The following is a 26,164-nucleotide window of genomic DNA, read 5'->3' as shown; positions in this document are numbered from 1 at the left end:
GCTTTGAAATTTCTGGAAATAGGAACTCTTTTCTGAAAGTACTTATAAAGAAGGAAGTTATAAATGGTGGTACCACATCCAATTTAGAGGGTAACTTTCAAAAGTTCTGAGACTTTGAAAAAATATTAATAGAGAATTTAAAGCGTATACTCTCAAATAGTTTAAAGAAATATTAACTAATAATTTTAAAACAATATTAAAATATTAATAAATATGCTAAATTATCAAAGACCACCATTAAAATATTGATAAGGACCCAATGAGATAATTTACTTCACCAAAACCATTGAGTGTTAATGCCACAAGTCTCTCTTTTTTTATGATTTATGGCTAGTATTCTATATTACCCTTCTTTCTTATTTTCTGCATTATGATGAGAACAGATAAATTTATGGTATAACAGCCAGTAGGAACCTAGCACAGTACTTGTGCATTTTTGAATCCATAACTGGGAAGGGACTGGATGAGTATATCACTGTTATATGTGTCATCATTAAGTCTGTTCTTATCAGAGCCACTTATTTTTCCAAGCATTTAGGACACTATTTTAAAACAAAACTGTGGACTTCCCTGGTGGTCCAGTGGTTAAGAATCCACCTTCCAAAGCAGTGGATGTGGGTTTGATCCCTGGTTGGGGAACTAAGATCCCACATGCCGCAGGGCAACTAAGCCTGCGTGCCACAACTAGAGAGCCCACGTGCCACAACTAGAGAGCCCACGTGCCACAACTAGAAAGCCCACATGCTGCAAGTGCTGAGCCCACACACTCTGGAGCCCCCGTGCCACAAATAAAGAGGCCACATGCCACAACTGCTGAGCCCACGTGCCACAACTAGAGAGAAGCCCACGTGCTGCAAATAGAGAAGCCTGGGCGCTGCAATGAAAGATCCCGCATGCCACAATGAAGATCCTGCGTGCTGCAACTAAGACCCACTGCAGCCAAATAAATAAACAAAACTAAATAAATAATTAAAACAAAATTGCCCCCACGTCTTTTAGGCTGACAAAGACTTGGTACAACTGATGTGCAAAAGCAATTGCCCTCCGTACGTTTACCATCCCTTGGATTAAAATCATGTAAAGCCCCAGATTGCCTGAGTCAAAGGCAATGTTACAGGAACACTTTCATTCTCAATTACTGCAGAAGAAAGAGTACACAGATTTCATGGTGAAATAGAAGAGTTTGTTCAGTTGGTATGTTTATGGTTTTGGACTGATCTGCTTCACCTGGGGGTGGGGTGGCGTATAGGAGCAATGAACAGTGTAGTTTATGCAGGAGCAAAAGAAATACTGTTTCCTTAAAATAGTTAAAAGGAAAGTTTTCACCCAGAGATGACTTCTCAGGTGAGCTATTATGTCGTGTGGACTACAGAGAGAGATCTCCACTCATTATTCTTCATAATCCTTTACATTTTACAGAAAGAGCCATAAAAGCTCTTTTTGGCTTTATTTCATCCAGTATGTTTTTTTGGGTGGAAGTGTACCAGTAAATAATTGCATAGTTTTCCTACTTTTGCCTTATTTCAAAAGTCTCAATTCCAAAGAGTCAAAGCCTCTTGGTGAGTAAGTTTCTGGAAATTTACTAGCTGTCTGCCTGTGACTGAGGTTCAAGTCACCACACCTGCCAGTCCTGCCCATACGTTGCCCAGATCCTCCTCGTCTGTTATCTCCAGCTGGGTTAAAAAGCCCCTGGGCCTGGCTCCTTCTCTCCTTCTTCTCTGCTCACTTCTAATTCACTCAGAACCAGCTCAGCTGGCCCAGGCCCAGCAGATGTCCTGGAAACAAATGACCGGCCAGCTTGTACTTCTGAGCACGGCTTCCCTGGAGTCCCTTTTTGGGATGCTCTACTACTACCCTAAGACTCAATCCTGACTACTTCACCCAGAAACCGGTTGTCAGGCTGCAGCACACCTCCAGCTTGAATTCTTTCCCCGCTGTTTTCTGAGATTTCAACTTTTCATTTACCCACACCAGGAGGCTTGTCTGTCAGTCCATTGCTAGGACCACTATGCCTCTGTTTACGATCAGCAGACTCAATCTAGATAGCTGTCTGATAAAGGCCCTTTCCACACAACTTGTCTCAGCATTTATAAAAATAATTCTTACTAAAAAACAGTTTTTTTCTTTTTTTTTCCGGATGCACAGGCTCACCGGCCATGGCTCACGGGCCCAGCCGCTCCGCGGCATGTGGGATCTTCCCAGACCGGGGCACGAACCCGTGTCCCCTCCTGCATCGGCAGGCGGACTCTCAACCACTGCGCCACCAGGGAAGCCCTAAAAAACAGTTTTTGAGCGCTTACTATGTATCTGGCTCCAAGTGTTCATCTCTCTCCCCTCGGAGTTTTAGAAGTAAGAGTTATTTTAGGGCATAATTCCTAAAGTGAAACAGCTTGACTAATTGGCTGGGGTAAGATTGCTTCAAAACCAAATCATATTTGATGAATGCTGGCCAGAGAGAGGCTAATTTCTTCCCAAACACCCTGATCTACAAAGCATTCTGGGCAAGGGCTTCATTTCATCAGAGTCCACCTCCCCTCCACGTGATTAAAATATTTCTAGGGAAATTAAATTGTTTTTAGTTCTTTGAATGTCCAACAGCAGATCTTGGTTTCCGCACCTGCAACCACACTGCACAAATCCCGGGGGCACCGTTCACATAAGACAGCGCTTCTCAAATATCTCTGACAAATGATGAGTAAAAAGAAGAGTCTACTCCACCAAAAGCGAACACTTGAAAACATGACTAGAAAATTAAAATAAAAAAATACAAGCCCCAATTAAAAACAAATTGCTTCAACAGACATAAAATGACTTGAGTTAGTTTGCTATAAAAGTTTTAAATGCTTACTTTCAGTTTCTTACATCTTTTTTTGAGCACTGGTGACAACAGTTTCTGGATGATACTGACCCATGGGTTACTCTTTGAGTAGCACCCACAGGTCTAGGACATAGATTCTATGTGAATGGTACCCCCTAGCATCGTCCAGTGTCGAGGTCCTTCCTGGCCCCAGGCATTGAGTTTAACTGTCAGAGAACAACAAGAGGAAGTGTACTATGTATTTAAAAAAAAAAAAAAGAAGAAGAAGAAGGGGTAGCAAGAACTTCTCTCAGAGACTTTGGTATGGTAGGTAAATTAATTGGTTATAGACAAAATACAAGGCATTGCTGTCTGTATTTAAACTTTATACCTGAGCCTTTTACCAACTTAAAGCTGGAACTTCACATCCATGCTCATTAGTGATCCGATGCCACTGCCAGGGAATGAGAGCTTTTTCAGTTAATTCAGATATTCTGGCCAAAGTCCAACTTGGGTAATTGCTTCTGCCTATATGAATGTCTCCCACCACTGAAATTATACTTCCCCTGTTAAACTACTGTGTAATATCACATTCTGCCTTTGACTAGCTGCCATTATAAACTTTAGAGGTAACTACCTTTTCCTGCCAGGTAAAACAATTAAAAAAAAAAAGCTTGTGTGTCTTCCTCTGTGAGGTTTACAAACATACGAAAGGCTTCTCAAGGGAAAAAGTGTTAACTAAATGTACAGTCAGGATGAGACTTTTATCAGAACAGGAATTTCACTGGATGTTTACACAACAAGGCTGTAGGATGAGAGAACTGAGTCTTCTGTAAATAAGGAGATGCAAATGCCAATAATTGCAGGGCCTGGAGAGGGATGGTCAAATGCATGGGTTTTAAAGTCAGACTTTAGTTTGATCATAGATATTTTGTGGGACAGTATTATTAAAAAGAGAGGCTTTAAAGATCTTTAAGAAAAGTTTAGGGCATAAGTCTATTTAAGGCTTCCACCTCTCTGCACAGTTTCGGTGTTCTTATTCTTTTCTTGTAGAGTTGGTGTAAAAAGGGCTATAAAAGCATAACTCTCTGAATATTCATTTAAAACTAAAAAAAGACTTCTTAGCTACTTTTTTCTTTTTTCTAAATCTAATTCCACATTGTCGCCAGAGCCATTTTCCTAACACATGTTCATCACATAATTCCCTGATGAAGCATCTTCATTTACTCATCATTTCCCATCAGAGCAAGTCTTGACTCTCTTGCTGGATCAGTAAGGCCCTACAGGCTTTGTCTCTACTTCACTGACCCAACATCATCTTCCATTACTTCCCAGCATGAACTTTCACTGGAGCTGGGCTGATCCCCAAAAATGTCTCCAAGTGGCCGCAGGCTTTCTCATCTCTAAGGTCTCATGGCTCGCAAAGCTATTCAGTGTGCGAAGTCCCTTTCCCCTTTCGCCACCTTTTTAAACTTAAATCCTTATCCACCTTCAGGTACTTCTTTTCTGAAATCCTCTTGCTTTTATTTGTATCACAGGATGTATATTTTAAGTAAATATACACTCTCTTCTATTATTTCTTGGTTGCTCTGTGTGTATTAAGTCCATCTCCTTAGTGAATGAAATGAGGTAGTCTTCACAGGTAGATACCATTTTCTCTTTCATGTGATGTGCAAAGCCCGACTAATCCTCCCTCCACCTCTCACTTGGCACTCCCCCGCCCCACTGCTCCCTATGGAAGGTGTGCCAAAGAAGCACTGCAACAACTTCTTACTTAGGTCCTTTTTTTTTTTTTTTTTTTGCGGTACGTGGACCTCTCACTGTTGTGGTCTCTCCTGTTGTAGAGCACAGGGTCCGGACGCGCAGGCTCAGCGGCCATGGCTCATGGGCCCAGCCGCTCCGCAGCATGTGGGATCTTCCCGGACCGGGGCACGAACCCGTGTCCGCTGCATCGGCAGGCGGACTCTCAACCACTGTGCCACCAGGGAAGCCCTTACTCAGGTGCTTTTAAAAATCCTTAAGAAGAAGCATCACTAGTCACTGAGAATACCTAGATCAGAGGCTGGCCAACTTGGTTGGTAAATGGCCAAATGGCCAGGTAATAAATATTTCAGGCTTTGCAGGCTATGTGGTCTTTGTCGCTACGACTCAACTCTGCCACCTTAGCAGGAAAGTGGTAATAGACAGTACATAAACAAATGAGTGTGTCTATGTTCCAACAAAATTTTATGGACGTTGAAATTTGAACTGCATATAATTTTCACCTGTCAAAAATAGTATTCTTATTTTGACATTTTTTAACATTTAAAAATGCAAAAACTGGATTTAACGAAACTTACTGTAGTGATCGCTTTGCAATATATACCTATATAAAATCACAATGTTGTACATCTTAAAGTCACACAATGTTATATGGAAATTATACCTCAATAAAGCTGGAAAAAATTCAAAAGCTATTCTTAGCTCAAGAGGCATACAAAAGCAGATGGTGGGCCGAATTTGGCTGGTGGGTCATACTTTGCTGACTCCTGGCCTAGATCTTTGTTTCTACAGTTGCGCTTCTTAGACCACCTGCATCAGAATCACCTTGGGCCCGGAGTTTACAGACAATACAAATTCTGGACCCAGTGAAGCAGAATTTCTGAGCACGTTAAGGATACTAACAAAGAGCTGTGAATTGCCACCTCCAGAATGGCTGTTTTAGCTTTTTGAGTTAGAACTGGGGAGCCAGTGAGCAAAGTTCTAACAGGAAGGGGCAATGGCAGAACAGGATCCTTAGGAATCGATTTTATAAGACTTTCAACCAAAGGGGAGAACATCAACAACAGAGACTCAATGCTTTTAATCAGCATTTTAGAATATTTTCAGATGCAGAAAATTTAAAACCTGGGGATTCTGAGTGCTTGCATTTAAAATACATGCTATTCAGAATATCAGTAGATGTACAAATCTTTAACTTGAACTCAGTAAAAACAGAAGTGTATTCATGAGGAAGAAAAGAAACTCACACTCCTTATTACATATAATGTGTACGAGATTAAAATGTAAAAAGAAAACAATCTCTATGCCCCAAATGAAAGCCTCTGTAGCTGAGGTCTTTGTTATTCGTGGCAAATTCAGGAGAAATGATTTATTTCTTTATAAGCAACCAGTTCTGAAGGGTAGATATAATGTATTTCTCAAGGCTCTGTATAAACTCACTTAATACACTGGATTATAAAAAAGCATCTTCTAGGAAGAAGAACCACCTAGAATGCTATGCCCGTAAGGGACCTTTGCCAGGGCCAATCAATTGAGGCTAGAACATGACCCTTCCGAGAAGAATATGTCTGGTAGTTTCTGATCTACCATACAGACCACCGACACCTGTATTTTGCAAATTATCTCCAAATTCTAAAGGAAAGGAGTGGAACAGGGGAACAAATAGGGGCTTGACTCTAACTTCCAACACTGGCCAATATTTAGCGACTAGGTCTTCTGTGTCAGGCACTGTGTGTGACAAGTGCTTTATGTGGATTTTCTTGTTTAATCCTCACAACAAACACACGAGTTGCTACATTTTACAGGTGAGAAAACCAAGCTTTGGAGATCTTAAAGGAACATGTCCAAGATCACACAAGTCAAGGTTAAAACCCACATTTGAGCTCAGGGCCTGTGTTCCTAACAGCTATACTGGGTTACCTCCCAACACCATTGCACTGAAAGGGAACCAGGCTTTGGTGGGGTTTCCTTCACTCTAGCTGGGGAAGAAACTGGAGGCGGGGCTCTGTGCAGACTGTGGACCAATGGCTGAGCCACCTGTCAAAGAGGCCAGTGCTCTGGTGTTGCCTTGTGCTATGTCAGAAGGAGGTAACCCTACTGTCCTGCTAGGACAGCTCCAGATCACCCTGCCAATGAGTGGTACAATGTTTTTTCCTTTTATATGTTTAAGAACCAGTGAGCCAGGCTCCTAATAGGAAGAGACAATGACAAAGCAGGCTCCTTGGGAATAAACCTCTTATAAGAACTCGACCCAAAGAGAGGGACATCCACAGGGGCCACACTGCAGTCTTCTTTAGAGAGCGTGCCTGGATTCTGAGAGAAGTGGACAGGACATGAAAAGAAAGCTGGGATTCCAGACCCAGATTTAGAGGAGACCCACCATTCTGAGCTGAGGGATCCATCAATTCCTAGTGAACAGGGATTGGCGATCCACAGAAAAACCATTATTCGCACGTGGCTGTATTTCACGTGCCTAAATTAACTGCTTGTAAACTGCATACACTTGAATCAACACATACTTTTTTTCTGGTCCTTATTAATTTCCCAAGTTGACGAATGCCTTTAAGTTTGGTTCAGTGAAACAGCACTGGGACGAATGAGACCAAACACTGTGCACATCTTCTCAGGCCTGACAAGGTAGAGCTGCTAAGTTCTCCCTAACAGTTGAGAGTGCTGTTTTGAATTAAAGCACTTTCAGACATTTTGGAGTTAACAGTACCATGCTACTCTTTTGATATAACGATGACAATTTAAAGTCTAACTATATATGGTATGTAGAGCCATTTCACATCATAACATAAGATTTTCAAAGGGCAGGAGTGATAAGCACAATTTCTGATCACTGCCTTGAGGAACAAGGTTTTATTTCTCTGTTAGAGTTAATGTTGTTTAAGCATTTTACAAAAGGTGGATACGAGTTTCTTTTGCTAGTACTTTTTTTTAACAAATACGCAACTTATAAACAATTTTTATGTTACATATGTGAACTAAACTTCACATTTTTCATCTATCAATTGAATTACTGTTTTTAATCAATAATTTCCCAAACTTCTGGAGTAAATTTAAATCCTAGGTTCTCAAGCAAAAAATATCAAAAAGGGTCTTCTTATTCATCGAGACTTTCAGGGGCAGCTTGGGTAAAACAGAGGAGCAATTGGGAGGGCCCTGGTCCCTCCTGATGCCAGCACAGATGCTAGGCATCTCTTGGTTTGTGTGAGAACCCTCAAGCATGACTTCGCTTCTCTGTGCCTGGCTGTCTCAGGAGTATACCTGCTCACCATTTCCTTCTGCGCTTTCCCCAGACAGTCTTTCAGTGTGTCAAGACACGTGCTTCACAAGGGTCATTAACCGATTTTCATAAACTCCCGCAGTTCAGAGACATTTGTTGAAGTAAGCTCTCTTAGGAGCCTCAGGGGAGGTCTTTATTAATTTGGTGTAAATCTCTTCCATTAAATTAGGAGATTCTGTCACCAGGCCAGGAGCAACCATTCCACAGACCTCTGTATTTGAGGATGCAAACTTTAATTTGAATATGAATCACGTGGGAGATATTATTAAAATGCAGAATAGGAGTCAGTAGGTTTGAGGTGGGATGCAAAATTCCCCGGTCTCAGAGGTAACGAGGATGGCGGTCCTCATCCACCTTCTGAGGAGCAAGGTGATGCTCTCAGGTTACCTGAGAAGGCAGCGAGCTCTGCCAGCGGCAGAACAGAAGAGAACCAAGGCAACAAGGGCAGAGAAGACCCCTGGTTATGGGAGTTGGGATACTCTTCAAAGGAGATACTACGACTTGGAACTTTGGATGAGAATTTTGGACATGTGTGCCTATCCTTCAAAGCAGTATGTTTTAGCATTCCTGGCCTCTGGGTGCTAAATGCCAGTAAGAGCCCAGTTGTTATGACAACTAATGAAGAAAAGTAGCCTTAATAACAAACAGAAATTTAAGTCATGTATTCTTGAGGTTAAAATTAAAACTAAGAAACAGATTCTTAATGTCTTTTTTTTTTTTTTTTTTGATGTGGACCATTTTCAAAGTCCTTATTGAATTTGTTACAATATTGCTTCTGCTTCATGTTTTGGCTTCTTGGCCACAAGGCATGTGGGATCCTAGCTCCCCAACCAGGGATCGAACCCACACCCCCTGCATTGGAAGGCGAAGTCCCAACCACTGGACCTTCAGAGAAGTCCCAAATTCTTAATGTCTTATTCCATCAGACAATCACTGTAACACTTTTATGCATCCTTAAAGGTTTACTGAATATGGTGACTTCTTCCACTGTATGTTACTGGCTCTCTCTTCTAATAGCCTTCCTCAAGTTGTTAACTGAGGATGACAAAGTCCTCCTTCCTTCCGCTGCCCTGAGGCATCCTTGATCCTTTTCCCTTTGTTGAACACAGAACAATTCTTCAAAGGGTCCTTAGGCTGGGGAAAGCCTATAATTCGGATTATGTTGAGAACAACTGTGATGCAAGTCCAGCTACTGACAAGTACTTGCTTTCTTTGAGCCTGCAATGCAGGTCTTATAAATAAAATTTAAAATGAGTTTTATTTCAAACTCTGATCCTGAGGCCTTTTTTTTCATAATATAACCTGAAAATGACCCTGTACAAATAACACCCCTGGAGACAGGAGCGGATAAGACAGACTTCAACCTTTGTTGGAAGGTGATCCACAAGAGGAAATCCGCATAGGAGAAAAGGAGGGAACAAGAAATCGTGTATTATTAAGGTATACTATTGGGAAGTATGTAGCTTCAAACAAAACTGGTGAGCAAACTCATGAACTTAATAGACTTTTCTGACAAGAACATATTTGCTAAATAGCTAAACTCTATTAGCTAAATGCTAATAGATGTACATGTGGAAGTAATGTCATATTGCCTGTATCTTCTGTTAAAAGGGTGATCCTTAGTTTATGAAAAAATAGAAGTTAAAGTATGATTGTGTTGCTGGATTTGTATCTATATTTAGAATCGTATTATAATTAGGCTAACAGCAAAGTTTTAATCCATAAGAATATATACTAAATTTACTCATTTTGCACCATATATGTGAGCAAGGCTGTCTGGAGCAATACATTGTCCTCTTGACTATGCCAGGAAAATGATTCATGGACGCTTAACAGAGATCAGCTGACCACCTGGTGGACTAGCTAGCAGTCCACTTATAATTGGTTAAAGGGCACAGGATCTTTCAACCTGGAAGGTACAATGTGTCTTTTTGGGATTCTCCTGATAAATTCCTAAGAGGGATAATGGCAACTCCAATGACATGACTTAACAGAAAATCTTGACCTGCTGTATTTATAGGGTTTCCTGGGGAAATGTAGGAGGCTGGAGAGTCATCCTGGAAGAAGTAACATGTGATCTGAACTCTCAAGGGTAAATAGGAGTTTGAAAAAAAAACATAAAAGAGAAGGGATCTTTCATGTAGGAAAAAATTATTTCCTATGACCATGAAGTATAAAACAATAGTTTCATGTTGCTAGGAGAATATAAATTCCATGAAGGCAGGGATTTCAAATCTGTTTGTACAGTGCTGTATGATAGAATTTCAAATGGCGCCTGAAACATGGTAGATGCTATTTGTGGAATGAAGAATGTGACATGAAGCTAAAGAGGCTGGTATGGACCAAATGATGAAGGATTTGTATATAAGATAAAGAACTGGTCTTGGTTCTCTAGAGGTCATGGAGAAGCACAGGAGGGCATTAAGAGGGGACATAAAACCATAAAAGTCAATTAAGGTCATATAGGTGGCTGTGGTAGTGTTGAGGCTATAGAGTTATAAAAGAGATAGAAGAAACAAAATCTGGGAAATCTCAGTTTTTGAGGGATGGACAAAGAAACAGGATTCATTAAAGGAGTCTGAGAAGAAACAAAGAATTGGAAGACAGCTAGAAGAGAATGGTGCCCCGGAAGCTTGGGGGAGAGGGGAGAGATTCTGGAAGAAATGAGAAGTATTCATCTGACAAATAGGAAGCCACTGTGAACATGAGAGCATTTTCGGTAGCATGATGGGGACGGAAGCCAGAAAGCAGTAGGTCAAGAGGTTCAGGGAAGGTGAGAAAGCACAGATGTTAAGTAAAGCCGATTCCTCCAAGAATAATGGTCTTAAATGATTTATGGAATAAGGTGGGATATATGTAGACACATACTTGGATGGTATTTCAAGAAAATTATCTCAGAATGAAAGAAAAGAGAGAGTCATGGCTGAAGGGTAATGTAGAATTAAGAAAAGGTTCTTGATGGGAGAAAATATTTGCAAATGAAGCAACTGACAAAGGATTAATCTCCAAAATATACAAGCAGCTCATGCAGCTCAATATCAAAAAAACAAACAACCCAATCCAAAAATGAGCAGAAGATCTAAATAGACATTTCTCCAAAGAAGATATACAGATTGCCAACAAACACATGAAAGGATGCTCAACATCACTAATCATTAGAGAAATGCACATCAAAACTACAACGATGTACCACCTCACACCGGTCAGAATGGCCATCATCAAAAAATCTACAAACAATAAATGCTGGAGAGGGTGTGGAGAAAAGGGAAACCTCTTGCACTGTTGGTGGGAATGTAAGTTGATACAGCCACTACAGAGAACAGTATGGAGGTTCCTTAAAAAACTAAAAACAGAACTACCATACGACCCAGCAATCCCACTACCGGGCATATACCTTGAGAAAACCATAATTCAGAAAGACTCATGTACCACAATGTTCATTGCAGCTCTATTTACAATAGCCAGGACATGGAAGCAACCTAAGTGTCCATCGTCAGATGAATGGATAAAGAAGATGTGGCACACATATACAATGGGTTATTACTACGCCATAAAAAGAAATGGAACTGAGTTATTTGTAGTGAGGTGGATGGACCTAGAGACTGTCATACAGAGTGAAGTAAGTCAGAAAGAGAAAAATAAATACCATATGCTAACACATATATACGGGATCTAAAAAAAAAAGGTTCTGAAGAACCTAGGAGCAGGACAGGAATAAAGACGCAGATGTAGAGGATGGACTTGAGGACACGGGGAGGGGGAAGGGTAAGCTGGGACGAAGTGAGAGAGTGGCATGGACATATATACACCACCAAATGTAAAATAGATAGCTAGTGGGAAGCCGCTGCATAGCACAGGAAGATCAGCTGGGTGCTCTGTGACCACCTAGAGGTGTGGGATAGGGAGGGTGGGAGGGAGACTTAAGAGGGAGGGGATAAGGGGATGTATGTATACGTACAGCTGATTCACTTTGTTATACAGCAGAAACTAACACAACATTGTAAAGCAATTATACTCCAATAAAGATGTTAAAAAAAAAAAAGAAAAAAAGAAAAGGTTCTTCAAGTATGGGCTAAATTCCAGCAGGTATATAGGTTAAGGGTAAAGTGCCCAAAGAAAAAAAGTTGTAATAGTGTCCATGATAAAGGATATGAATGAAGCAGTTCCCTGAGTGGACAGCAGTGGCTTCCTTCAAGAGCAAGGTGAAGTTGGTGCCTTTGAATAGAGGACCTACAAGTTTTCCTTTGAATCCAGAGGTGAAGAAGAAAGGATGGGCCTATATAAGCTAGATTCTCAGGCCTGAGAGAGAGGAACTTATCTACAAGCACTTGGGATGATGGATCTTAGGTTAGCTTCAGCTAAATATCAATCTAATGAATGTACTTAATAGTATGAATGTTTTCATTTTCGCTGGATTTTCTTTATACAGGAGTGGGGATTTATATGCCAAGACGCAAGGTATTCCATGTGGGATTTAGTAGGCCCCAAAACTCACTTTAGATTGTTGGCATATGTGGTCTGGGTAGTTTTTTAACATATGAAAAATATATATAGCTAAAATGTAATATTCATCCTAAATTTATAGCCATTTAGCTGAAATGGATTCATCTATGCTTCCCTCACTAAATTTTAAGTGGAAGTGCCACTCTGGTGCAACTTTTCCCAATCTAACAGTAGAAGATGCTTTGTAACATAAAACTGTTTCTGAACTGACATGTATTATAATGCTCATTAAAGCCCACTCCACTGGAAATGTAAAACTGATTTATCTAATGCACTACAAAATTCTGCATAAATGTACCACACATTGTGAAATAATGTTAATTGGAAGGAGAAGCAAAACAATACATTTTCTTTAAACTTTAGGGCAATTAGCATAATTCCCATTAATATGGTATAATAACTGCAATTATTTTCCTTTGCTCTTTTTTAATTTTTTTTTATTTTGCGGTATGCGGGCCTGTCACTGTGTGGCCTCTCCCGTTGCGCAGCACAGGCTCCGGACGCGCAGGCTCAGCGGCCATGGCTCACGGGTCCGGCCGCTCCGCGGCATGTGGGATTCTCCCCGGACCGGGGCACGAACCCGTGTCCCCTGCATCGGCAGGCGGACTCTCAACCACTGCGCCACCAGGGAAGCCCTCCTTTGCTCTTTTGATAGAATTTATATTCATTAAAAGTCTACATTCATATTCTGAAATATGAAAAAATGAACATGACATGTTTTATAGCAGGGTAGTGCTGTAGGTGATTACATTCATTTATTCAACAAGTAAGAGCCTACATGCAGGTGCTGTGATTCAGCAGTCTTCACGACAAGATTTTCTAAGTTTACACCGGAATTCTCTTGCACAGAACTTTAATTGCACTCAGTTTGCTTAACTTTCTGCTCTCATGCATAAGCAACTAGTACTCTAGGGACAGAGCACATTTTTGACATAATCAGCATAACTTCCTATATATGATTTATTACAGTATAGTGGCAAATAGTGAGGAATGTGTGTATGTGTGTGTGTGTTTTGGTTACTAAGTTTTAAGATTTATAGAATCAGGGGAATTTGAAACTTACTTGGTAAGTTTATTGTATACTGGTCATTTTTAGAATTGAGTTTATAACTTTTTAAAAAAGTCTTAATGAAAAGACCCTAATATTCTCTCCTCCCACATAAAAATAATTTGCATGAACTGATTGAACATATTTTACATCACAGTAAATGTTATCATCCTTCTGTAGCTTCAGAATTGTTGGCTATAGCCATCCTCACTTTTTCCTTCTTTCCTCTGACATTTCTCAAAATCCCACATTCTGCTACTGCCAAATTTTGTATGAGGGTAGCAAACTTTTGGTCTGTGAGCTCAAGGAAATTACCACAGTGGATTAGAAGGGGGCAGGAAATATATTTACAGATATCACATGAAAAACAAACTACTCTTTAAAGCTCCTTTCTCCTGGGGTCCCCAACTAATGAATGCACGATTACAGCCAAATAAGCCCATGATTCAGAAACACTGAGAACTGGAGAGTTTCTGAGATGATATGGATATTACAATTTTCAATTTATAAGCAGGGAACTGGTGGCCAGAGAACTTAAGTGACACATTTAAAGTAGCCATGTGAATTCATAGCACAGATTACACCAGAAACCTGGTATGCTGATTCTAGTTACATGAGCTTCTCATCATCTAATGCCAGGAAGCCTGTATGTTTCTTCTGAGTGAAGATGTAGTATGACAAGTTTTACAGCCATATAACTCATGCAGTTAGTGGGTTAATTTATAGGATTCATCTGTTGCTACCCATTAGATTTAAAGTAAGCTCGTTAAGAACACGGGCTTATTTTGTTTACTGGATGTCCCCATATTTAGAACAGCAACTGTGACACTTGTGAAATGAATAAAGAGGAAGAAAGACATTTAGGCAAAGGTTTGGTACATAAGCAAAGAGAAAAGAGGGATGTTAACGTTGCTTTAAAAGCCTAGACAGGCACTTCCCTCGTGGTGCTGGGGTTAAGAACCTGCCTGCCAACGCAGGGGACACGGGTTTGAGCCATGATCCGCGAAGATCCCACATGCCGCAGAGCAACTAAGCCCGTGCGCCAAAACTACTGAGCCTGCGCTCTAGAGCCCACGAGACACAACTACTGAAGCCCGCGCTCCTAGAGACTGTGCTCCACGACAAGAGAAGCCACCGCAATGAGAAACCCGCGCGCCACAAAGAAGAGTAGCCCCCCGCTCACCACAACTAGAGAAAGCCCGTGCGCAGAAACGAAAACCCAATGTACCATAAATAAATTAAAAAAAAAAATCCTGGACAGGAGAAAAAGTTTTGTCCAGTTTTGTACACTCAGGTGCATTATTTGACTCACACATGCATGTTCCTAATTTTGTTTTATGACTGTCCTTCTCCTAATGTCATAACAGGACAAATTAATTTAATGAATATAACTGCCAAGCTCTGAGGAAAAAGTAAGAAATAAGACACAGTCCTTGCATTTGAGGGAAACTGGCTAGTATTTTAAAAATCAGTAGTTTCTCTGATTTGGCATTTCTGTAAATCTCCATTAGAGCAATTATTTATATTTATACTGGTGAATGTGGGAATATAAATCTTAATACACCCTTTTTGTGCATGTAGGCATCCTCAAATTAGTAAATAGGGCAAATAAAAGGTAGATACCACATCACAATAACTAAGTTATATCTTGTCACATGTAGATTGGATTCACCATCTATAAATTTCTGCCATTCTTCCATTTATATTTAGAAATGACCAACAGATATATATATATAGATATAGATATAGATATAGATATATATTTGTGTGTGTGTGTGTGTGTGTGTGTGTGTGTGTGGTACACAGGCCTCTCACTGTTGTGGCCTCTCCCGTTGTGGAGCACAGGCTGCAGACACGCAGGCTCAGAGGCCATGGCTCACGGGCCCAGCCGCCCTGTGGCATGTGGGATCTTCCCGGACCTGGGCACGAACCCGTGTCCCCTGCATCGGCAGGCGGACTCTCAACCACTGCACCTCCAGGGAAGCCCCAGATATATTTTTAAATAAAACAAATCGATATTTTAAGTTGACTATTTAACTGATGTGTATGAAAGTGTGTGTGGGTTAGGGTACAGTGGGGTATTTTTTGGATGAAAGAGAGTCTGCAGTTTTTAAACTTGTATTTTTATAGCACTTGAACTTTTATGATGACAAGTCGAAAAAGTCAATTGTCTCCACGAATCTCCTGGATACAATGAATGCCACTGCCTCCTTCATAAGCCCTAAATGAAATGAGGTCTAAAATAGTAAGAAGTATAACTGCCCCTCCTTTTGGAACCTACCACAGAAGTAGCTTCGACACAGAGCAAATAGGAATGCTAGTTCTTTTGGGGATAAGAAGTTGATCTCATAGGAGTTGAAAGGCAGAAAATAAAGATAATCTAGGGTAATTATGAAAGGAGAAAGTACACTTTCCTTCTTTGGAATATGTATAATATCACAGTACACACAAATAAACGCACTCTACAGGTTCAAATATGAAAGAGGCTTTGTTTTCAAGTGACCAAAACACTGATGCTGACTTCTCTCCAGTTAGTCACATCAAAAAACTTTTTACAGTGTTTTCTCCAGTTCACGTGAAAGGTCATATGAACCCCAAACATCTGATCCTGTTGCCAAATCCAGTGTTAAATTCTCAGCCCCATCTTACCCAGCGCTTGACACAATTACTCACACCTTCCATCCTGAAACATCTTCCTTTCTAAGACTTCTCGTAAGGCACGCTTTAGCCTTTTGCTGCTCACTCCTCTTCATGACTCTAAAGTTGGAGCGTCCCAGGCCTCAGTCCTCAGAACGTTTCTCTTCTTTCCTTATGCTCATTCCCTAGGTGTTTTCATTCACTCTCCATCTTTAAATACCCTCCACAAGCCAGCCATCACCACTTGGAAAGCTAAAAGGCATCCCAAGCTTGGCATGTCCCAGACTGGACTCTTGACTTCCCCTGAAGCCCCCCATGAGTATTTCCATCCATCATACTCGTCAGTAAACGGCGACTCTTTTCTTCCAGTTGCTTGGGGCAAAACTTTACAGCCTTCGATTCCTTTCTTGAATACCCCACACCCCATCCATCAGCAAACCCTATGGCTTTTCCTTTGAGATATATTCAGAATCCTTTCTTATTGCCCCCACTCCTACCATCCTTCTCCAATCTCTTCATCTCTCACTTGGATTGCTGTGAAAGCCAACACACTTGTCTGCCTGCTTCCATCCCTGTCTACCCACAGTTTATTCTCAACACAGCCACCACAGCGAGTCTCTTAAAATCTCATATCACATCACTCCTCTGCTCAAACACTCCACAGGCTTCCCATATCACTCAAAAGTAGAATCTGAAGTCCTTTCTATGGCCCATGGCTGCGTGAGACTCTACATTATCTGCCTCCCTACAGCCCTGACAATCTGCCTGACCTCATCTACTATCACATCTCTTCCCCACGCAGTCTCAGCCACAGGAGCTTCCTTGCTGTTGCTGGTCCACATCCAACACAGTCCTGCCTCAGACCCTTCCCTCTGCCTAAAATGCTCTTCCCTGGATAGCCACACAGGCTGGCTCCCTTGCTTTCTTTAGATCCTCGCACAGATGTCTTTCCCTGACTACTCTTTCTAAAAGAAACTGTCTTCCTTGCCTATCATTCTCCTTGCTTTTACTCTGCTTTCTCAGTTTTTCTTCATTCTTATCCCTAACATATATTTCTTTGTGTATTACCTAATTTTCCCGCTAGGAGATAAGCTTCTTGAGGCAGGGACTGTGTTTGCATTACTGACATATTTCTAGCACCTAGACCAGTGCTAGGCACACAGTAGGTCCTCAACAAATACTTACTAAGTGAATAAATAAATCCTGCGTATCTAAGCAAAAGCCATCAAAATTTTCTTTGCATAAAGTAGGGGGAAACTGGCATAATGTAAAACTCACCGATACTGTAGTCGGAAGACACAGATTTGAGTTCTGTTTTTGCTGCTTCTAAGTGGTGTGACAACTCTACAAGTATTCCCACCATCTTGACTCTCTCACACTAAGGGTCATCTGTGCAACAATGTCCTTGTTTGGTGTATAGCTTGTGACATGCATGACACTTCTCACATTATCATGAGGTACCTTGTCATTGATGTTTATTCATATTTCTTATATCTGGGGACCATAAATTGTCCATCTTTCTGTCTACACACACATTCATTGAACTTGGGCCAATTACTTAACACTAAGTTTCTTTACCCATGAAAACTGGGCTGAGGAGGGAAATGTGAGGAGACCCTGTGAACTTTAAAACATATACCAGTAGTTGAATGTACCTCAAAAGCCTGAAATGAGTCGTATTACAATATCATGTTACAAAAAAGATTTCATCTCACACTTTCACGTAATCGGTAGTTATATGTCCCTGATGTGCACATCAAGGTGCAGACAACATATTAGAAATATCAAGGGCAGAGTATCTACTATATGTGTGACCCCAAACCATTCCCTTATTCCTGGACACACAAGAATACAACATGTCCCAGCCTCTTACAATTAATGGGGCCTGAAACTGAGTTCCGGCCAACTAACTGTAGGAGGAAGTGATAAATACACCTCCCGGAGCTGGCCCCATAGCCTCTTGCATGATCCTCTATTCTTTTGTTTGCACTTTATCTGCCAGCTGGTTAATAGAGGACCCAGCTGGGGACTTCAAGCTTGGCCTTAGGGCATGGAGATCTACCAGGGAGAAGCCTGGTTCCATGAGCCACTATGTGGAGGAGAGTTGCCCAGGAAATCTGCGATCCAGGAACATATGCACTGGAAATCATATAAGTGAGAAACAGACTTTTATTGTGCTAAGCTTCTGAGACCCAAGGCATATTTGTTAATAAGGCAGCCAGTAAGCCATGGTCATTCACACCTCATGGTGTGGATTTGTTTTCTGTTTGCTGTGTCGTATACACTGTTGTTTTTTTTTAATATATTTTTTATCATTGTGTTCTGAAAAATTTATTAATTTTTTATTTTATTTATTTTTGGCTGTGTTGGGTCTTTGCTGCTGCATGTAGGCTTTCTCTAGTTGCAGAGAGCGGGGACTACTCTTTGTTGCGGTGCGCAGGCTTCTCACTACAGTGGCTTCTCGTTGCGGAGCACAGGTTCAAGACGTGCAGGCTTCAGTAGTTGTGGCTTGTAGGCTCTAGAGCACAGGCTCAGTAGTTGTGGTGCACGGGCTTAGTTGTTCCGTGGCATGTGGGATATTCCCGGAACCTGTTCCGGGAACCCATGCCCCTTGCATTGGCAGGTGGATTCTTAACCACTGTGCCACCAGTGAAGTCCCATATATACTGTTTTCTGCTGATATCAAGTGGAACGTTGGATTACATGATATTGATTGTGGAATATCCACTTTGATTTTCACCTAATCTCTGGATAACACTATTTTCAAATAACCAGTGCTTTTCTCTCTCTCAGAAATATTCCTGTAACAGATCCTTATTATTGGTGAGTATTGACTCTCTCTTATTTTAGATAAAATCTCTTTTGATGACCTCTTAAGTATTTTGTTGTGGTGGTGGTTCTAAGTGCTTCTTTAAAAGTATCTTTTATAACTTTAACTAACTAGCTGCTTACATATTTCTCCAAACAAGTAGTGACACGAAATAAACACCAAAATATTTGGGGTAAAGGGGCATGATATTTGCAACTTAGTCTTAAATGGTTCAGAAACGCACATTCACCAATGCACACACATACACACATACACTCAGCAAATGGGGCAGAATGTTAATAGCAATGTGGGTAAGTGGTATTCAATGTTCTGTATTCTACACTCAGAATTTTTATGTGGATTTGAAACTACTTTTAAACCAAACAAATTTTTTTTTAGAAAAAACTGTTAGCATTATTAAAAATGTCAATACTTCTTATAGCTTTAACATTTTCTCTGTGCAGTTTAAAACTCGTTATACAATATTTTTAATAACATGTTTTGAACTTTTGAAACAGGAGTTCTCTACATAGACATAATTCTCTGTGTCCATGATTTTTATGCTTTGCCCTCAAACAAAGTTCTGATATAGTCTATGCTGCTTCTCAAATACTCTGAATTCTATTTGAATGTAAAACAAAGAGAAGATGTGCATTACTGATACTATTTATTATTATATTGTCAGCATGAGAAGGGAATATTCTGATCTAGTGAAAACTTTTGGTATCATGTTTTCTAGAAATAAGAAGAAAAAACTTCAAATATTAATCAACTGTAATTTATGGGAGGTTCACAAATTAAGTAGGGAACTTTGTTGCATTTTAATATAAATAATAGTACAATACATGACAAGGATTGATTAGTAGTGACGCTGGAGTTGCTTTATTCCAGACATCAAACAACAGCCTCCTTGGGTAGAAAGTATAATGATTCCCTATTCCATAGTAGACGGAGCATCGGCCAACAAATTATTTATAAATAAACTAATATGTTTCTTGAACCACTGAAACAGGAGAACTATTAGCCAACCTAATCAAGAAAACAGCACCTATAAGACATGAGAATAATAGAGATATTCTTAGGTCAAGGGGAAAATGGAAGAAGAAAATGAGAGGATACTTGATTCAATTCTATTTAAATACATTTGAAAACATGAATAAAACAGACAATTTTGTAGGCTATAATATAAATTATAAAAACCAAGTCCAGCCAAGACAGAAACTCTAAGAAGATGAGTTACTATGGAAGAAACTGAGAAAGTTGTAAAAGGTTATCCCTCCCCTTACCAAACCAAACCAAACCCACAAGAACTAGATAATTTCCAAGGTGTATTATATCATAACCTCAAGGAACAGACAACTTCAACGTTACTTAAATCGTTTAGAGCAGAGAGAGAAGGAAAGCTACTGATTGCTTTTATGACACCAGCGTAACTTTGAGCAAATCAGAACAAAACAAGATCCAAAAAAGAAAACTTGGAACCAATCTCATTTATTGATGTTGATGCAAAATTATATATAAACAAATAGAAACTAGGGATACCTTATAAGCATAATATAGTTTATTCCAGGAATGAAAGGATAGTTCAATAACAATAAAACTCTTAATGTGATTTATCACAGTGATAAATCAAAGGAGAAAATAATGATCATCTCCATAGATGCCTTTTTGGCTTTTGATAAAATTCATTACCCATTTTTGATAAAGATTCTTAATAAAATAGGAATTGAAGGGTACTTCCTTAACATGATAAATAAAAGTCAGTACTGTGTTTGTATAAAATGAGACAGTTTTCATTTAAGCCAAGAATAAGATAGGAATTTCTATAATCCCCACTATTAATCAACAATGTTGAAGATATAACAGTCAAATGTATTAAATAAGACAAATCAGGTATGCAAATAGGAAGGGAGAAGGCAAAGTGACTGTAATTTGTAGGTGGTATGATTATATGCCCCCATATCCTATGAAACAAACTGAATAAAATATAAGAAACATTAAGATAACCCAGTAAAGTAGGTGGTGATAAAACTAATATTCAAGAATAAAACTCCATGGGGATAAGGAGATAAGTGACAAATACACAAAGGACATATTTATGTCGGCATTTATTGTTTTGTCACCCTCCAAAGGAATGTCAACTCCATGGGAAAAAGCATGTGCTTTATTTTGTTTATTGCTTTACCTCCAGTGCCAAAAAAATGCCTAGTACATAGTAGGCACTCAAGAAATGTTTGTTGAGGACCTCCCTGGTGGTTAAGAACGTGGTTAAGAATCAGCCTGCCAGTACAGGGGACATGGGTCTGAGCCCTGGTCCAGGAAGATTCCACATGCTGTGGAGCAACTAAGTCCTTGTGCCACACTATTGAGCCTGTGCTCTATAGCCCACGAGCCGCAACTACTGAGCCCATATGCCACAACTACTGGAGCCCGCACGCCTAGAGTCCATGCTCTGCAACAAGAGAAGCCACCTCAATAAGAAGCCTGCGCACCACAACAAAGAGTAGCCCCCGCTCTCTGCAACTAGAGAAAAGTCCAGGGCAGCAAAAAAGACCCGATGCAGCCAAAAAAAAAAATAATTAATTAATTAAAAATTTAAAAAAGAAATATTTGTTGAAATAAGGAATGAATCTATAATATAAATTTACTCTCTTGTGCAGATACCTCACTTTTTAATAGATTAAAAATGAAAGCAACTAAAATATCCATTAGTTATGATTAAATAAGCTATTAAAAATAATGAGGTATATTTCTGAACTAATATATAAAGCCCTCTAAGATAAACTGTTAAGTTAAAAAAAGCAAGGCACTGGGCCATAATACAAGTCTTGACACATTTAAAAGGACTGAAATCACACGAAATACGTTCTCCTCCAAGGAAAAATTATTAGAAATCAACAGAAAAGTACTGGGAAATCCCACATGTTTGAAAAATAAACAACTCATTTCTAAGTAACCTATGGGTTAAAAAAGAAACCACAACAGAAATAAGAAGATATCTTGAGCTGAATAAAAAAGAAAACACACAATATAAAAATTTATGGAATTCAGCTAATGAATTGCTTACAGTGAAATTTATAGCTTTAAATGCTTTTATTAGAGAGACCTAGAGTCATTACTCTAAGCTTTCACCTCAGGATGACAGAAAAGGCAATGTAACTCAAACACAAAATAAGTAGAGGAGAGGAAATTACAAAGATCAAAGTAGAAATAATTGAAATAGAAAACAGAAAAACAATGAAGCCAAAAGTTGGTTCTTAAAAAGGAATTTTATAAAATTTTGTTAAAAACCTTATTCTAACAAATTTGACAATTTAGATGAATTGTAAAAATTCCTAGATATACATAAAACACCAAAACTGATTCAAGAAACAGAAAATTAGAATAGACCTAAATCAAGAAAATAAATTTAATTAGTAACTAAAAATCACTCTATGAGTAAAAACCCAGCCTAGATGTCTTCATTGGTGAATTCTATCAAAACTTTTAAGGGGGAAATAATATCAATCTTACACAAACTCAGAAAATAGAGTGAGAGGGATAGGCCAATGTTATCCTGACAAAAAAGCCAGACAGACCACACGAAAAGAAGATTATAGAACACCTCCGCCAACAGGTCCAAAGTCTTAACAAAATATAAGCAAAGAGAATCTAGCAACGTACAAAAAGAATTCTACACCATGACCAAGTGGGGTTATCCCAGGAATGCAAAAGTAGTTTAATATTTAAAAATCATGTAAAGCACTATATTAATGAAGGACAACACTAAATGATCATCTCAATAGTTGCAGAAAAAAATTTGATGAAAGCCAAGACATATTGATTATTAAGATTCTCAACAATTTAAGAGTAGAAGGTGGGAATTTTCTCAACCTGATAAAAGGCATATATTGGGCTGCACCCCACAGGCCTACAAGGCCAGTGCCTGTCCAGCTTTATAACCTAAGAAACAGACTGGAGTCAGGAACAGAGACATCAATGGTTTAACGGACTGGGGAGCATACCCATCTGAAGCAAGGTTCTGGAGTGACACCCCACCGTGTGCGGCGGGTGGTAGGCAGGATGCAGTGGGGTCTTCGCTTGGGTGGGGGGGGAAGGGGAGATTACTAGTTATAGGGGAATTGATGTCAGGTGGACTCATTAGTTACCAGGGAAACCAGCAGAGGGGCACGCCCCTCAGCACCCCTTTGATAAGAACAGTTACCAGCTGGGGCCTGGGGCAAGTACATAGGAAGGTCAGTCATGTGTGTAAGGTTTAGGTGAAGCAGGCACTGGTCGGACAGGGGATGTCCAGAGAGCAAGAGACCAGACATCTTGAGTGGCCTTAACATACACTCCACCCCTACATACCCGGCACAACCCTTACAATCTTGGTCCGCCCTTCTTCTGAGATATCCCTGGGGTCACATATGTAGGGGGCACTGCAACCAGATACCACAAACACAATACAGACAACAGCAGCCAGAGAGGCTCAAGAGTAAGCCACCTACTATGCTCAGAACAGTGAACAGTCATTTGCCAGGATGTGGGCAAACTTTGGAGCCAAGCGCTTAATGGGTCAACGTAAAGGGAGTCAAGAGCAGCTGTGCCCTGTCCAGTTATCAGGAAGGTAAGGCCACCCCTGGTTTTCACAAACCCAGAGCCACCCCGCACAGGGATGGGTAGGCTCGGCTTTAAAACGAACATTCTGGGGCTTCCCTGGTGGCGCAGTGGTTGAGAGTCCGCCTGCAGATGCAGGGGACATGGGATCGTGCCCCGGTCCGGGAGGATCCCACGTGCCGCGGAGCGGCTGGGCCCGTGAGCCGAGGCCGCTGAGCCTGCGCGTCTGGAGCCTGTGCTCCGCAACGGGAGAGGCCACAGCAGTGAGAGGCCCGCGTACCGCAAAAACAAAAACAAAAAAAAACAAAAACAAAAAAATGAACATTCTGGTGGCCTAGCCAGGAGTCAGCAGTCACGGTAAAGGTCTGCCACCCCATGTTATATGTAGGGTGCCTTTAGGAGTGGACCCATTAGGCCTTTCCAAACAAAAGACAGTTAATCCCACTAGTTGGACTTGGGTGTCCAAAAGCCAGTCTATTCTATCCCACACAACATAGCCCAGTGGTGCTCATGGGCAGCCATTTGTATGGGAGTGTTTACTGTCAGGGGTCCTTCTGATGTATGGGCATGTGGGACAGGAAGATGGTGCGTCTTTTCCCCCATTGCCGTAGTCAGAATAGCCGGGTCAATTTTTCATGAAAGTCTAGAGGAGTACAACAATGGGATCTCACCGTAGACCCAGGAATTAACAGACTCATTTTTGCAGTGAGGCTAGTGTTGTTACTCAGTCCTTGAATAAATTTCCTTCGCTCAGGCTAGGGACGAAATGTAAGACATCTAATAGGCGCAACACAGAGCAGATCATAACCATTAAGCAAAAGACAAGCAGAAACCCCATCTGAGGTAATACCACACCCGCCTGTGGTTTTTGTCCTGGTCTGCAATACAGTTCAAAAAACTCGAGTTTTCAGTAATACCACGTATACAATGGCCACCTAGTTTTACCTTGGATATCTGAACAACAGCTATTTCATTCTGACTTTCAAATGCATTCCCTTCCTCAATGGCCAAAGCAGATGTACAATGCCTATCTGAAAGACCACAAAACAGGCTACTCTGGTCGGTAAAATTTAAGTTAAACCATGTATAAGCCTTCGGACTTCCCCATACTTCAATGTGTGCAGATTTTCCCATCATTTCCCCTTTCGATTGCAAATCTTTCAATAGAAAGTACTGATGAACAAAATATCCTTCCCTCGCTGCTGGGCGCTAGCCCCTACCCCAGGTGCAGATCATGTCCCTAGATGCCAGGCCTCCTTTATATTGGCCTAGTCATTCGAGTTGGGGGGAGCACTAATCAGATCACGTGAAAAGCCTCACAGGGATGTTGATGGGGAAACACTTAATAGGCTATACATTTTATCACTTATACCCAACTGTCACACAAGCACTGAACATGTGCTTTTAGCAACAGACTTAAAGCAAGCAGTGTCACACTTCATGAGTAGTTATACTCTGAGACAATTTCACTAGATACTTTTCTTTCCATCCAGAACATCAGGGCAAAGGTATGGCTAGCGCAATAACATTCATAAATACAGACCTCAATCAAAAGAACTAGAATTTAATATCCATTGAAACATAATATTGTTCTAAAATTAGCCTCATATCCACCAAACACAGCCAAATCAAGACTAATTTGTCTGCAAAACAAGTTTGGTCAATCGACCTTATAGGCTCCTCCAAACTGGCTGAGGGGGGCTCAGCAGCTCAGATTGAATTCCCAAAAGGTCTCCCAAGGCCAGGAAAGCCATGCCAAAGCCCTGCTATCAGCCTCTGCCTTGGTGGATTTTTCTCTTCTAGGAGTCCTCAGAATATTGAGATTCCTGCACATGTCAGGAGACAGTCTTTTCCATTTTCCTGATAAGGCTGCTCAGAACCCAGGAGTGTCTAATTTCTGGAGGGACCAGGCGAGAGAAAAGGAAAATGCTTCAATTCTACCCACAGGTGTAGTTTACCAAATTGCTATAAATCATAACCAACCTGAGGGGAAGGGCTTCCCTATATTTGGAAAACACAGATCAATACCAGTAACATTCCAGACAAAACCCATAAAAATTATAACCATATTCACCAGTTCACTCAGTGACCAATCGTTTTGTTTAACTTTTCATGAAGCCATCAGGTCTTCCATTAGGATTCTTTAAGTTCTTACCCAGTTCAGCAATGTAATCTGAAATTTACCAGGGACCTGTTATTGTCAAAAGGTCCTTCCTATGAATCTTCCTGAAGATGAGGCACTTTTGCAAAAGCATCACAGTAAAACAATAACTGTCTATAAAAGACAAAAGACTTAAAAAGACACCTGGGGCTTCCCTGGTGGCGCAGTGGTTGAGAGTCCGCCTGCCGATGCAGGGGACACGGGTTCGTGCCCCGGTACAGGAAGATCCCACATGCCGCGGAGCAGCTGGGCCCGTGAGCCACGGCTGCTGAGACTGCACGTCCGGAGCCTGTGCTCCGCAACGGGAGAGGCCACAACAGTGAGAGGCCCGCGTACCCAAAAAAAAAAAAAAAAAAAAAAGGCACCCGATTAAGCACCTGATTACAATGTACTCAATAAAGAAACTTGTTTACAATAACTAGAATTGTGACTGATTATACTCTTAACCCGTAAAAACCTTCATCTCTGGCAAAAAGCAAGAAGCAAGTAACTGTGCATTTCTGACTGGAAAATTTCGTGCATTAGTCTTCCTCTCCTAAGCAGGTAAAGGTAGTAAACTG

At 40.6% G+C, this 26,164-nt stretch overlaps 1 protein-coding gene across 1 annotated transcript in view; it reads right to left on the bottom strand.

Annotated features, from left to right (window-relative positions):
- Positions 1-26,164, bottom strand: part of MAGI2 (membrane associated guanylate kinase, WW and PDZ domain containing 2) — a gene marked incomplete at its 5' end in the record, with an annotated part of 1,082,576 nt that overhangs the window by 202,761 nt on the left and 853,651 nt on the right. The gene's annotated exons all lie outside the window — the stretch shown is intronic.

This window comes from Lagenorhynchus albirostris, chromosome 8 (assembly GCF_949774975.1).
Source record: "Lagenorhynchus albirostris chromosome 8, mLagAlb1.1, whole genome shotgun sequence".
Taxonomy (NCBI): domain Eukaryota; kingdom Metazoa; phylum Chordata; class Mammalia; order Artiodactyla; family Delphinidae; genus Lagenorhynchus; species Lagenorhynchus albirostris.
This window is presented reverse-complemented; position numbering and strand designations above follow the sequence as displayed.